This window comes from Morus notabilis, unplaced genomic scaffold (genome assembly GCF_000414095.1).
Source record: "Morus notabilis unplaced genomic scaffold, ASM41409v2 Scaffold203, whole genome shotgun sequence".
In the NCBI taxonomy this organism is placed as follows: domain Eukaryota; kingdom Viridiplantae; phylum Streptophyta; class Magnoliopsida; order Rosales; family Moraceae; genus Morus; species Morus notabilis.
In genome coordinates, this window is record NW_010361196.1 from 996,639 (window position 1) to 1,012,560 (window position 15,922).

Below are 15,922 nucleotides of genomic sequence, written 5' to 3' on the forward strand. Positions count from 1 at the left end.
GGCACCTCGTCGTAGTGGGAGGGTAAGCAGGTTACCCGACTGGTATACGGGGAAGCCCAAATCGTCACTGCTGATGATGGTAAGGAGGATCCATCGACCTTTAAGGATGCGATGGATGATTCTGATAAGGAAGAATGGTAAGCAGCTATGAAACTCGAGATGGAGTCTATGTACTCTAACTCGGTCTGGCAACTTGTAGATCTACCTGAAGGGGTAAAACCCATTGGATGCAAGTGTATCTACAAGAGAAAGAGAGGAGTAGATGGAAAAGTAGAGACTTATAAAGCAAGGCTAGTGGCTAAGGGTTATACCCAAAAAGAGGGAGTTGACTATGAGGAAACTTTCTCGCCAGTAGCTATGCTTAAGTCCATCCGGATACTCTGGCCATTGCAACATATTTTGACTATGAGATATGGTAGATGGATGTCAAGACAGCTTCTTTGAATGGCTATCTTGAGGAAACCATCTATATGGATCAGCTAGAGGGTTACATAGAGGAAGGCCAAAAGCAGAAAGTCTGCAAATGTAGAGGTCCATTTATGGACTGAAGCAGGCTTCTAGATCATGGAACATTAGGTTTGATGAGGCTATAAAGTCTTATGAATTTGATCAAAACATTGATGAACCATGCGTCTACAAGTACAAGAAAGAAGAGAAAGTGGTCTTCTTAATTCTTTACGTTGATGACATCCTACTCATTGGGAATGATGTGGGATTGATGACAGATGTAAAGGAGTGGTTAGCCAACCAATTCTAAATGAAAGATTTGGGAGAGGCAAGCTATGTTCTTGGGATTAAGATTATTCGAGATCGCAAGAAAAAGCTCTTGGCGTTGTCACAGGCATCTTAAATAGACAAAGTGTTGTCTAGGTACTGATGCAAAACTCCAAGAAAGGGAATTTGCCTTCTAGGCATGGTATTCATCTTTCTAAGGAGCAATGTCCAAAGACTCCACAACAGGAAGAAGATATGAGACGGTATCCCTATGCTTCGGCCGTGGGAAGCATTATGTATGTCATGTTGTGTACAAGACCAGATATCTAATATGCAGTGGGAGTGGTTAGTCGCTACTAGTCCAACCCAGAATTAGATCATTGGGTTACAGTAAAGTGTATTCTCAAGTATCTTAGGAGAACGAGAAACTATATGTTGGTATAGTCCGGAGAAGATCTGTCTCTCACCGGATAAACGGATTCTGATTTTCAATCGGATAGAGATAGTCGATGGTCGACATCTGGATCTGTGTTCACTCTTAATGGAGAAGCCGTGGTATGGAGAAGTATAAAGTAAAAGTGTGTTGCTGACTCTACCATGGAAGCTGAATATGTTGCAGATTATGAAGCCGCAAAAGAAGCTACATGGCTTAGGAAGTTCTTAACTGATCTGGAAGTTGTTCCAGATATGGATAAGCCAATTAAGCTCTATTGTGGCAACAGGGGAGCGGTGGCTAATTCAAAGGAACCTAGAAGCCATAAGAGTGCGAAACATATAGAAAGTAAATATCACCTAATCAGAGACATTGTGGATAGAGGCGATGTAGCGGTTCTGAAGATCATGTCAGAGAACAACCTCGCTGACCCGTTCACCAAAACATTTCCATTGAATGTATTTGATCGGCACTTAGATGGATTTGGGATTAGAGACACGACACACCTGCTTTAGGACAAGTGGGAGATTGTTGGGAATAGTGTCCTAGAAGAATGACATGTAATAGGATATTTATTATTTAATTAATAAAAGAGTTTATTCATCATTTTATGTGCATATATTTATGAATATTTTATGAATATCAAATGAAAATTCTGTGATTATTCATACAACCTTAAGCATTGTATATAAGTGTTATATACGAGAGGATAATGTTTAAGGATAATAATAAAAAATCATGTTCATAATGAATTTAATTAAAGTTCAGAATCTTTAATTAAAACATTATTAATACATGTCATTCCCATTTAGAATGGAACGATGCTATTCGCACTGTTAATATGGTGACATAATGAATGAGTGTATTTCGCATAATGAGATTGTGTGGAACAGGGACATAAACACAATATGAATTTCTAATAATTTTTGTTAAGCATAGAAATTCTAATTGAGTATACTGAAGGTCATATATAGAATGATTTTAATCCTGAGTTCTTAACAAACTCCTATTTATGGATTTGTGTTTTTTTATTTACTCGGTACGGATTCTGAGACCCTGAATCCTATTCCTTGTATTTTGGAGACATGATGAAATAGGTAGCCGGGAATGTTATTATACGAGATGGAATCCATTCCTTCTTGAGAATGAAGTAGATAAATAATTCTCTTGAGTGTTGATTCGGGACTTGGATTAGTAAGTGCGCTCTCGTTCATGAATGTGTTTTATGAATCACTATCCATTAGAGAATCAATGATACTCAAGGATGAAGATATAATTAGAGAGGTTAACGGATTCTACCTGACACTAATTATGAATTATTTATGGAGGATTGATCTATATGCAATGACTATATCAAATGGACACTTCACAGTTTAGAAGTAATTAATGTCTATAATTTCGAGAGTTCAATTCCAAGTTTATAGTGGAGTAACTATTGGAATTAATAGAATTAATTAATTAATTAAAGTGTTTAATTAATTATTAATTTTATTAGAGCTCGGGATTATCGGTCCATTAGTCCCCGCGTCGTCCTTGTAATTCTACCAGACACAAAGGACAAAATAGAAACTTTAGAATTATGGAATTCTAAAAATTAAATACTCGAAAAATAATTAATTGAGAATTAATTATTATTTAAATAATGTGATTATTTAAATTTGAATTTGAATCATGAACATAATTTAAATTTATCCTTTTAAACTTATTTGATAAGTTGTTCAATTTAGAATTCAAATTAATTTAAGTTTGACTTAAATTCGAATTTGAATTTGAATTAAAATTGGACTACAGGATAAAGGATGATTTTCTCTTCCTTTCCTATCTCAAATTGGCGCCACACACAAGGATAGGAATCCCTAGCATGGCCAGCCACAAGAGAAGGATAGAGGAGAATTTTTTGTTCAAAATTCAAATAGGAGAGGGAGATTTGTTTCCTTCTAGAAGTTGGACTTCTACTCTATAAATAAGGGATGATGAAAAATTGCGCGAGATGAAATTTTTTTGACCTAGACTTTAAGGGGCTGGCCAAAATTCCCTAGAGCAAGAAAAGGTAAATTTTTCTCCCAAAAATTCCACATCGTGCATGCGTTGGTATTTGTGGAAAATTTGAGTGTTTAATTAAACCTGTTTTAGTCTCGAGTGTGCCCACACACACGTCTACGTGGAATCAAGGAATTGACGTGGAAGACTTTGGTTTTCTAAACACAAAACTTGGAGCAAGGATTGTTCGAGGTCAAAGAATTCAAGTTATCATCCGAGTCGGCCTCCAGGTATTTTTCCTGATTGAGTTCTTGATATATAAATTAATGTGATTAATTTATTCATGCCTAAATTAATATAATCTATAGAGTATCTCAAAAGTTTTATGAAAATTTTTGTTATACACGATCCGCCTCCCCGCCACACTTCCGCATCTGAATTCGATTCGGTTGCCAATAATTGGTATCAGAGCGGTCTATAGACGATATTAATTTATTCTTTGATTATTTGATCATCAAAATTAATATATTAAATATGTGATATTTAATTATGTATGTATGTGATGGGTAGGCACTTGCATTTATGGATGTTTATTTTAATTCATGTTGATGAATGTATGGATGGTGGATTTGGTTGTTAATTATATGGTTCCAATGATCGGTTATATTCATTCATTGATAAATTATTTGTAATTTGATTCGGGATTAGAATTATTGTAATTCTAGGTTTTGGGTAGAATTAGGGTTGTGATTTTGAATCAAAAGGAGCCTTGAAGATCAAGTTTGAGGCCTTTGAAGATGCCCAAAAACCGCCTAGAAAATTTCTAAAAATCGCCCAAAGGGCGCGGCCCAGCAGCGCACGGCCAGAGCGCGCCCCAGCGCGTGGCCAGAGCGCGCCCCAGCGTGGAAGAAGACCAATTTCCTACTAATGAATTTGTTACGTAGGAATGTACTAATCCGAGTCCTGGTGGACGTACTGGAGGTCGTGGTCGCAATGGTAGTGGGCCTGGAGAAGCAGCAAGTGCAAGTATGACTGCGTCTGCGTCTGCAAGTGTTGCAACATCCAGGAGGAAATGCAAGTGCACCTCGACAGTTTGGGATCACTTCTACCCAATTGAGGAGATCGACAATGAAAGTAACACTAAACATATAGCTCAGTGTAAATATTGTTTGTCTAAATTACAAGGTGATACTATTCACAGCACCACACACTTGAGAAGACACTTTAAAAAGTGCCCTCAAAAGCTTAGCCAATCCGGCGGACCCGAACTCCGCCAAACACAATTATCTTTTAATCGTGCAACCGGTGGTCTAACCACTTGAAAATACGATCCGTAAGTAGATCGTATGGAAGTTGCGCGAATGATAGCTGCTTTAGATCAACCACTTAGTTTTGTAGAGCATCCTAATTAGCAACGATATATTAAGGTTGTACATAATCCTAATGCACAGTTCACTTCAAAAACTACTCTTAGGAAATATTTATTAAAATTATTTAAAAAAGAAAAAGAAGCATTAATAAACCTTTTACATTCGACTAGCGGGCGCGTTGCGATAATGGCAGATATTTGGTATGCCGTTGGCAATAAAGATTATTTAGCTATAACCGGACATTACTTTAAAGGATTTGATTTAGATAAAAAAATATTAGATTTTAAATGTGTTCTAGGATCACATAGCGTAGATTTAATATATAATACAATTTTAAATGTAAATGATAAATTTAGATTAAGAGATAAAGTAATGGCTATAACATTAGATAATGCTAGTGCCAATACAAAAGCAATTGAGTTCTTTGAAAATGATTTTAGTTTATTCGGTGATGGTACTATTTTCCACCAACGTTGTGCATGTCACGTAATTAATTTAATAGTTAAGTCCGGTTTAAAAGAAATGGGTAATCACATTAAAAGAATTAGAGATAGTCTTGAATGGATTCAAGATAGTAACCAAAGACAAGAAGATTGGTTTAAGTTCTTACAAGCATTAAATATACCTCCTAGAGCATCAGTGTTGCTGATTTTATAACGCAAGTATACGTATCGCAAACAAGTAATATGGAGTGCATAGAGTATCGATCCCACGAGGAATTAAAATTAAAAGCCGTTAAGTACTAAAATTAAACAACTTAATCTTATTCAATAAACGAAACAATTTGAATAAATGTAAACTAAAGAAAATAAAATAATGAGCAAAAAGATTAATGATTTAATCAAGCAAGACAACCTAGAATTACAATTTCCCTCAACACTTTCATTTAAGCAATCTCACCCTTCCTCATTCTGATTAATAAAACCCAGTTGCTAATCAAGATCCCTAGTTTTATTTAAGTGACTCTTTTGATATCCCATAAACATACCTATTTCAATTTATTCACTATATTTCTATGAGAATTAAGTTAAAATAGATTCAGTAAACACAAATCCCAAATTGATTGCATATGGCATGGAAGTATATTTCTATCTCACACACAAATCTAATCAATTCTGATAGACTGATAAAAGATCATATGCTATTCTATCCAGGGCTAAACGCAAAATCAACTTTTTCAAGCAAATTGAGATTTTCCAGAATCAATCTAACCGTTGGCAAAACAATTAGAAGCAATAAAGATAAGATAGAATAAACAACTGAATTTCATTAATCATGAATGAGAAAAAATGTGAAAGTAACTAAAACTATCTGTTGAGTTCCATTACAATTCCAGGCAAAAGAGATTAGCCCATGACCAAACTATTAAAACTCATCCGAAAAATAGAAGGATTCATCTGCAAAAGCTTTAAGGAGATGAAAGAAGAAATTGATTCTAGAAATACTGATGATGCGCTCCAACTCTTCAATGCCCCCAATTAATCTGTGCAAAAATCTTATTTTTCTTCTTTGTCTGTGAGCACCTCCTGCCGTTCGCTGCCCCCTTGCCTCGTCTGATCCTCCTTTCTCTTGCGTAAACTCCTTCTCGTAATCTCACTTGCCTCATCTACCAGCCACCCTGTTATTCCCTAAAACCAAGGGATAGAGCTTCAGAAGCCACACATCTCGGTCCTCCATGATCTTGTGTTTATCTCTTTTATTGTTTTTTTCTTTTGAAATTCAAATCCGCCTCTTCTATCCTACACAACCGAGACGAGGATAAACTTTCATAAAAATAAAGTAAAATGACTATATCACTAAGTTAACTTAACTTGATTAAAAATAATATAAAATAAATAAAAATTCTAAAGAACATAGCTAATTTAAGTGCACAAAAGAATGGTAAAATAACTCTATTTTATAGAGTTATCCATTAGCAAATAAACATTCAAGGTTTCCACGAGCACCATCACATGCACGACGTGGAAGTTTTGGATAAAACTTTTTCTTCCCACACTCTATAGAAACTGGCCACTAATGCTAGGAGAGAGCAAAAATCTTCTATTTTATAGAGTAGTTGTCAGACTCCTTGAAGGAGTCTTATCTTTATCTGTAAGATAGAGCTTGATAATTATCTCTAACTTTAAATTTGATTTTTTGAAACATAATCCACTCTCTCCCTTGTCCTATATGGCCGGCCACCGCAGGGGAATTCCTCCCTGTGGCAGGCACAATTTTGTAGGTAAAGAATAGGGCAAAAATTTACATTTTTCATGCAGTCCAATTTTAACTTAGATTCAAATTCCAATTTAAGTCAAACTTAAATTAATTTGAATTTTAAATTGAACAACTTATCAAATAAGTTAATTGGATAACTTTCGAAAGCAAGCAATTTGTATCTCAAAAGGGATTTACACTGTGTTGTGAGTTCACACCATGTGAATACCTTCACATGTGTGTTTCAAAATTCAAATTTAAATTTAAATAATCACATTATTTAATTTATAATTAATTCTCAATTAATTATCCTTGAGTGTTTTATTTTAGAAATCTATAATTCTAAAATTCCTATTTTGCCCTTAGCGTCTTGTAGAATTACAAGGACAACGCAGGGACTCATAGACCTATAATTCAGAGCTCCAATAAAATTAATAATTAATAAACTCTTTAATTAATTAATTAATTAATTACTTAATTCTATTAATTCTAATAGTTACTCCACTATAAATTTAGAATTGCACTCTCATAATTATAGATATTGTAGGGAAATATTCTATGAATAGTGTTGTAGGATAAAATCTCGAACCCTACATCGTGCACTAGATGAGCGCCACGTGGCATAGCCAGAGGTATTCATGTCAACACCCCCATAAGAGGTCGACCATACGGATGAGTCAAGACAAGCAAGGGGTCGACCGCTCCAAGTAGACGTAGGTGGAGATGGCTTGATAAGCACCTGAGGAGCCGATTGCACGCAGCCTGAACAGAAACTTAACCTGCTGGATATCTTACGTGCCTTGTAAGTAAGCAAAGTTGGTAGGGCAACAGGTAAAAAGCCACTGTTGACTGGCAGAAACCCCACCCATTGAGGATTACATCCAAAAATATGGAGACAAAGTGATAGAATGTAATGATGGAAATGGCAGAGGTTGAGGGAGGATAGAGTAAATATAAGCGTGAAAAAATGGCAAGCCGAGCGGGCTCTCATTCTGTAATTTTGGATACTCAGAACATAATAAAAATTTTCTCATCCTCATAGTGGACGCAACTCTTGAACAAAAGAGTGAACCACTATAAATCTTGGCGTTCTTTCTTCTTGATTGTCTTAAAAAATCTCGTCAAAGCATAACTAAGCCATCAAAATCACGTTAATCACTTCTAAACCAAAATTGATCCAGTTGATGAATTTTCACTATCAACAATTGGCGACTCTGTTGGGGACTAAACCTAGAATCCCTAGTTAATGTGAAGAATTCCAGTGAGAAAGATCCAATCAAGAATCATGCCGCCCAGAACAATGAGGAGCAGCACTGCGAACCAAGGCAGCCAAACTGATGAGAACGTCGTGCTCCAGACCAATCAAGCAAACAAAGGAAGGAATGAAAACCCCACCACAGCGAAGACCGAAGAAGCTCTAACACCACAGATGCAAGCATTACTAAATGCCCTGACAGACATGGTTCACCACCTAGTGGCCACCATAGAGTGAATAGACGGGAGAAACTCCATTCCTCCTCTAGAGGATGCCCCCTAAGTCCACCGAGAGCTACCGCTACTGGGAGCCAGGCTACAGGTGACCAACGCAGTGCCTTGGAAAGGATCAGGGAGAGTGAGAACATGAGGGGTAATAACCTCAGGCCTCGACCGTCCAAATTGTTGGGAAGCAGACAAGGAGCCGCCAGGAGACGAGCCCAAGAAAGGGAAGCAGCAAGCGGGTTAGGACAACCCCCAAAGGCACTACCTAGAAGAAACTAGGGTAATCATGCCCAAGAAGACTTTGGGTCAGTGCAAAGGGAGAGAGACCTCAGAAATAGGCTAATTGCCCGTAGAGCCGAGGCTTCAAAAGCAGTCGGCACTATAATCTCTAGGGAGGAAACCAAGGCCATTATGGAGCGAGTGGCGAACTTGAAGGAGAAGCTTACAGGTGATGTCTGTTGTAAAAATTTGACTATGCTTGCAAGTGTACAAGTCATACAAGTAATAAAGTGGTCCGAAGACCAATATCGTCCCACGAGGATTGACGTTAACAATGTAAACTAACTATTGTGATAAACTCAAAGAAAAATTAAAATAAAGGAAAACTAAATTAAAAGAAAAGATAACAATCATGAATAACAAGCACTGAAATTAAAATGAAAAATCAATATGATGGCAATGCTCGTGTCTCGACTTCACTTTGTTACAATTATGTTTCTCCGTAGTAATGTGCCTAACCTAGCTCAAGGTTCTCAAGAACCTAAAGTGATGTGTATCCTTATACCCTATCTCGAGTGCCATATAAAGAATGTGTAGGTGATATCAAGCCTATATCTCTATACAACTATTCACCCCTACCTTCATTAAGTTCCACTCTAGAAACAATTCTTGGAATTTCACAACCTAAAATTGTCTCGGCTAGCTAGTCAATGTTTATCTCCCGACCTCCCACCGACCTAAGTTATTCTACCTGTTTCTGGATTGCTTGAACGTTCCCCTCTCGAGTATTAATCCTCACAATCTAAATTTACCCAATTTACAATCTCACAAAGCATAGCAATATATAAATCATAAATTTGGCAGCAACAAATCAAAATAGAGCACGAAAGAAATGAAGAACTTTAATTAAATGCACATTAAAATGTAGAAACAATAATAACAAATAGAGATTCATCTAAACCCTAACAATTAAGAAAATTAGCCACACATCATGTGGATCACAATCTCAAAATAATATTCAAAATCTAGAAAAATACAAGAAGAAAGAAAAGAAGAGAACGAAGAACGCTTGAAATTCTTGAAGAACCACTCCAATTTCCCTCTGGAATCCTCTCCAATTCAATTTTTCTTCCTTTGCAATGCAGTTTTTCTTGCTTCGCAATTCAATTTTCTTCCTCCCCCCATTCAGTTTTCGGTCACCTTCCTTATATTCGACGTCCAACATGTCCAAAAGAAGCCAGTTCTGACTTTCCATAAAAATCGGCGCAGCAGACTGGGCCAAAACGCGTGTTTCTAATAAAAATGGGTAACTCAGGCGACATATCGCCTGGTAGCAATGACATATCACCACAAAAGAAGCGACATATCACATCTCTCGATGTTCCTTCATATAGGTTTGCTTAATTTTGCTCCTTTTCGTGTTGCGTCGCCATCTGTAGGCGCCGTATTGCCTCATTCTCTGTCTTTTTGATCCAAAATGCCTCAAAACTCAGCGATTTCACCGATTCCTGCACAGTCAAGGGAAAATCGTCAAATCCACATACAAACTTGAGGAAAAACACGCCGAAACTAGCTAAAGTAGTAACAAATGAGTGCATAAATTACACACTCATCACACCCCCAAACTTGAACGACAGCTTGTCCTCAAACAGAAAAGCCTAACATAAAAAAAACACAAAATGGGAAATTGACAAATGAACACAAAACAACACAACCTAAAATAACGAACTAAAAACAAAACAAAAGAAATAGAGGTGAACCGACTGAGAGTGTAAACATAGACCTCACGCATATAATCTCAAATTACCAAACACCTCTGCACCCACCCGACAGGTGAATCTGGAAAAGGACTAGAATTTTAACCTACCAATACTCAACTTCTGACACTATCATCTTTGTGTAAGTTTATGCAAATCAACTCCACCAAACCTAAACACAATTGTGACTTATGTGTATCAAGACAAATTACAAGATAAACATGAAAAACAGAACAACCATAGGCTCACCCGTCTGACTCATCTCCACTAATATATGTCAAATGTCATGGAGATCAAGAGGACTTTACTCGGCTTGTAACGTTAGGCTAGGGTTAAGGGTAGATGAGAATCGCCAAAAAAAAAAAAAACTCACCCTAGACAAGCACGGTGGCAATAGACTCTTCCGTTCACCGAACATAAACCAACGCCCTTTACTTCTAAATTCGCCTCTGTACCCTCGAATGTAGTGTCCACAAACACAATCCCCCACTATGATCGATCCCCAAACTTGACCTTTTTTTAATACCTTATATATATATATATTGGCATTTTATTATTACTTCTCTTTCTTTTTTTTTGAAATTAAATTGGCATTTATAACGGCAAGGAATGAATGGAAAGGCTCAAGGACAGTCTCAGAAAACTCCTCACTATACAACTCTCACTGGCTAGGCGTTCGACGCTCGGTGAAGGAAACACGTGCGATGCTAAGGTGAGTGGGTGAAGGTGATGTATGATGCATTGCAAGGCTCAGGTTCTCAGGTGGTAAGACAAATGAATACGTTTTTTTACCTCAAAGAGGGACCCTAAGGATAACATATTGCTCAGGTTAGCTTTTTGGCTCAAATGGTTCAAAGAGCGCCTCTATCCTATCAACACAACAAAGACCTAGGATTTCACCTCGACAAGTCTTTCAGGTAAGTTCTAGCGTTCTCATTGCGATAAAAAGTCTCAAAATTGCACACAAAGCCACACAATGTATAAAGAAAAGCATATAGACATGTGCTCAGAAATAGAGATAACAACATCAAAAGCAAGCATGATAGATCAAGCACATAGTCAAAGATATAGAGACACATACCGAATGAAAGAAGAGGGCTTAGTATGAAGTCATCATCGAAGCCCAAAGTCATATATAATACATCACTCAGTTCGTTACAAATGCCAAGATAAATAACACATCAAAATATCAAAATAAATTGAAACCTAACTACCCTACAAAAAGAACATCAAAAGGTAAAGAAGAAAATGAAAGAAATGAAAATGATATTCGCCCCCAAACTTAAAAGGAACAGTGTCCCCATTGTTTGGCGTAAAAACTTAAAGGGAAGAGGAAAAACAATACCTCCCAGCCGGTCTAAGTGTTATCGTCCATACCTTCTCCAGCATCATCAATTCCACCATCGGGCTCGCCATCTGAGGTTCCCAGTGACTGATATGGCTGTCGAAGAACGTCGGGGAAGGGCGGATAGTTACTGAAGCCAAAATGTTGGGGCCATGCTCCAAAATAATCTACCGTATAATGCGCCAAGCGATGCTGACACTCCTGTATATCCGTGATGTGGCGATGGATACGCTACTGCTCAAGCTGAAGATTGGACATCCGGATACCCCGTTGAACAAGTAACTCATCGATATCGTCGAGGTTGTAGCTGGTGCCATCTATACCCAAAGAGAAGAATGCCATAGGACGGGGATGGCGTGCCAGTGTCCGCGCCTCCATACGCTCATGTACTCTAGACTCGTGATTGAACTGATCAATGTCACTTTTGGGAGGAGGAAGACGGTGTCTGGGGCGCACAGGTGGTGGTGGAGGATTGGTTGGATCCCTAATAATGAACCGAATCAAATTCGGAAGCGGAAGCGTGGGGGGAGGCGGATTGTGTATAACAAAAATTTTCACAAAACTTTTGAGATACTCTATAGATTATATTAATTTATGCACGAATAAATTAATCACATTAATTTATTTATTAAGAACTCAATTAGGAAAAATACGCAGTGGCCGATTAGGATGATAACTTGAGTTCTATGACCTCGAACAATCCTTGCTCCAAAGGTTTGTGTTTAGAAAACCAATGTCTTCCACGTCAATTTCTAGAATCCATGAAGACGTGTGTGTGGGCACACCTTAGACAAAACGGTTTAGAATAAACACTCAAATTTCCACACACACCAACGCATGCACGATGTGAAATTTTTAGAGAAAAAATTTTCCCTCTCACTCTATGAGAATTTCGGCCACCCTCTAAAATTAGGGCAAAAAATTGTTTCAAAAATTGTCTCGCACAATTTTCTATCATTCTCTTATTTTTAGAGTAGAAGTCAAACTTCTAGAAGGAATCCAATCTCTATCTCCAAGATAAAGCTTGTTAATTATCTCCTATTTGAATTTGGAACAAAATCTCCTCTTTTTCTTTATCAATTATGGCCGGCCATTGTAGGGGATTCTCATCCCTATGTGGCGCCAATTTGTAGATAGGGAAGGAAGAGAAAATCATCATTTATCATGTAGTCCAATTTTGACTCAAATTCAAATTCCAATTCAAGTCAAACTTAAATTAATTTGAATTCTAAATTGAACAACTTATCAAATAAGTTTAAATGGATAAATCTAGATGTGTTCAAATTTAAATTTAAATAATCACATTATTTAAATAATAATTAATTCCCAATTAATTATTATCGAGTGTTTAATTTTAGAATTCTGTAATTCTAAAATTTCCATTTTACCCTTTGTGTCTCGTAGAATTACTAGGACGACTCGGGGACTAATAGACCTATAATCCCGAGCTCCAATAAAATTAATAATTAATTGAACACTTTAATTAATTAATTAATTCTATTAATTCCAATAGTTACTCCACTATAAACATGGAATTGCACTCTCGAAATTATAGACATAAATTACTTCTAAACTGTGAAGTGTCCATTTGATATAGTCACTGCATATAGATCAAACCTCCATAAATAATTCATAATTAGAGCTAGGTAAAATCCGTTAACCTCTCTAATTAAATCTTTATCCTTGAGTACCATTGGTAAACTATTTTTTTTTCTTTTCTTGGAAATCATGTGAGATCCATGAGTTGTGATACATGCCTAGGGTGATTTGAGCCTAAAAAATTCTAATATCATCCACCTTTTACCCTAGCCATACATTACAACCCTCAAAAGTCCTTTTGATCTTCAATGACAAGTGAACCTTTATTAGTGGAGAGTGACACGAAAAATGGGCCTATGGTAGTTCTTATTAAGATATCACTCATAGTCTCCTTGGCACATAGGTCTATCCGGATTTTATTTGGTTGATTGAGATTGATTGTGCACACTTACACTTTGAGAGTCTTGAGTGGAGTGAAATTGATGCTTGATGTTGAAATTCTAGATAATCTCAGTGTTTACATTTCTTTTGAGCTTAGAGCATTATGTGGCTTTGGAGATACATGCACAGTTGTTGACTCAATACAAAACTCACATTTTTTTTCATTTGTGTCTTAGTACTTGATTTGTGTTTTCTTTTTCTTTCTTTTCTTTTGCTTGAGGACAAGCAAATGTTTGAGTTTGGGGGTATTTGATGACGGGTATTTCTACCAACAAATCAAGTACTTTTAAGCTTGAATATTTGTAAGTTTTCAAGCATTATTGTTAGTTTAATGTCTTTTGTATGCTATTTATAGGAATTAGAAATAAATGCAAACTTGGTTGATTTTGTATGAAGAAAGAACAATATTTGCCCAACTTGTGAATCAAAGGCAAAAGGAGGTGAAAGAGGATTTTAAGGCACAAAAGAAGAGGCTTTGGAATACAAGAAAGCAGGCTACAGCGCACAAAGGAAAGCCAAGTCAGAATAGGGCGCGTGCCCGCACCCTGGCCCCCTGCGCGCCCACTTCCTGGCCACCAGGCGCGTGCCCCACACCCAGGCGCATGCCCGCGCACCCCGAAGCAGACCCGCGTGCTACAGCGCGCCCAAAGACATGCCCCGCGCACTGTAGCGCGCCCAAAAACACATGCTGTAGTGCGTTTTCACGCAGGCTGTAGCGCGCGTATGAAGCTCTAGCTCTGAAACTAAGTAGTGTAAAAGAAAATAGATGCCACTTTAGAAAGAGGGCCTCAAAAACTGAAGAAAACATCAAAAGGAGGCCGAAATCCTTCATCTTGGAGGTCCTTGGAAGCTCTTCAATGGATATTGGGTGTTATCTTCTTTCATCTATTTTTCCATGTTGAGCTAGACATTAAATCTAGGACTTGATGTAGTTTTATTTGAACTATGTTTTGAATATTTTGTTGATTGTTAATTTCATTTAATTTTCAATTCATTTATGTTTCTCTATGCTTAATGCTTCTAATTTATTTGGCCAACGAGTTAGATGATTTTTAGATTGTGAATTTGATGCTTGGGAGAGATTGAGTTCTTTATCTAGATTTGAGAAGCATAGTCTAGGTCGTTGTGAGACCGGGAGGAGATCAATATTCCTATTTTCTAATTCTAAAGGCAAAGCTTAATTTGTGTTTGAATATTCATTTCGAATAGGGATATTGTTTTGGGTATTTAAATATAGTTCCTTGTGAGGCACTCGAGAGAGGTTACGAGGTGACATTAGAGTCTTGATTAATGAATTGAACGAAATTGATTAGCGATTACATAATAGGATGAACATAGGAATAATAAAGTGAAATTAAGTCCCTAGACCATTTGTGTATAGATACTTTATTTTTATTTTTATATTTATTTTTTTTTGTTCTCAATCATCATTTTATTAGGTTGCCTAGATAAAGTTAAGTTACAATAATCGCAGTACTTAACAGCAATTCTAAACCTAATCCCTGTGGAGATGATACTCACTCACCTTATACTCAAAACTTGACACCATACGCTTGCGGAAATTTATTATACAAAGAATATTAAGCATTAAGTTTTTGGCACCGTTGCCGGGGATCGAATCCGGGTCACCCGCGTGACAGGCGGGAATACTCACCACTATACTACAACGGCGCCAAAAACTTGATGCATAAGATTTTTGTATATAATAAATTCTACAAGCGTATGGTGTCAAGTTTTAAGTATAGGGTGAGTGAGTATCGTCTCCACAGGGATTGGGTTTAGAATTACCATTAAGTACCGCGATTATTGTAACTTAACTTTATCTAGGCAACCTAATAAGATGATAATTAAGAACAAAAACAAAATAAATATAAAAATAAAAATAAATGATCTATACACAAATGGTCTAGGAACTTGATTTCGCTTTATTATTCCTATGTTCATCCTATTATGTAATCGCTAATCAATTCTGTTCAATTCATTAATCAAGGCTCTAATGTCACCTCGTAACCTCTCTCGAGTGCCTCACAAGGAACTATAATTAAATACCCAAAACAATATCCCTATTCAAAATGAATATTTAAACACAAATTAATCTTCGCCTTTAGAATTAGAAAATAGGAATATTGATCGCCTCCCGGCCTCACAACGACCTAAATCCTAATTTGATTGTCTAACCGTTGATCTCCTCCCGGTCTCACAATGACCTAGACTATGCTTCTCAAATCTAGATAAAGAACTCAATCTCTCCCAAGCATCAAATTCGCAATCTAAAAATCATCTAACTCGTTGGCCAAATAAATTAGAAGCATTAAGCATAGAGAAACATAAATGAATTGAAAATGAAATGAAATTAACAATCAACAAAATATTCAAAACATAGTTCAAATAAAACTACATCAAGTCCTAGATTTAATGTCTAGCTCAACATGGAAAAATAGATGAAAGA

The 15,922-nt window shown here is 36.8% G+C and overlaps 1 non-coding gene across 1 annotated transcript; it reads right to left on the reverse strand.

Moving 5' to 3' along the window:
• Positions 1–15,072: 15,072 nt before the first annotated feature.
• Positions 15,073–15,144, reverse strand: TRNAD-GUC. The gene has a single exon. It is a non-coding gene; the product is annotated as a tRNA-Asp (tRNA).
• Positions 15,145–15,922: the final 778 nt, after the last annotated feature.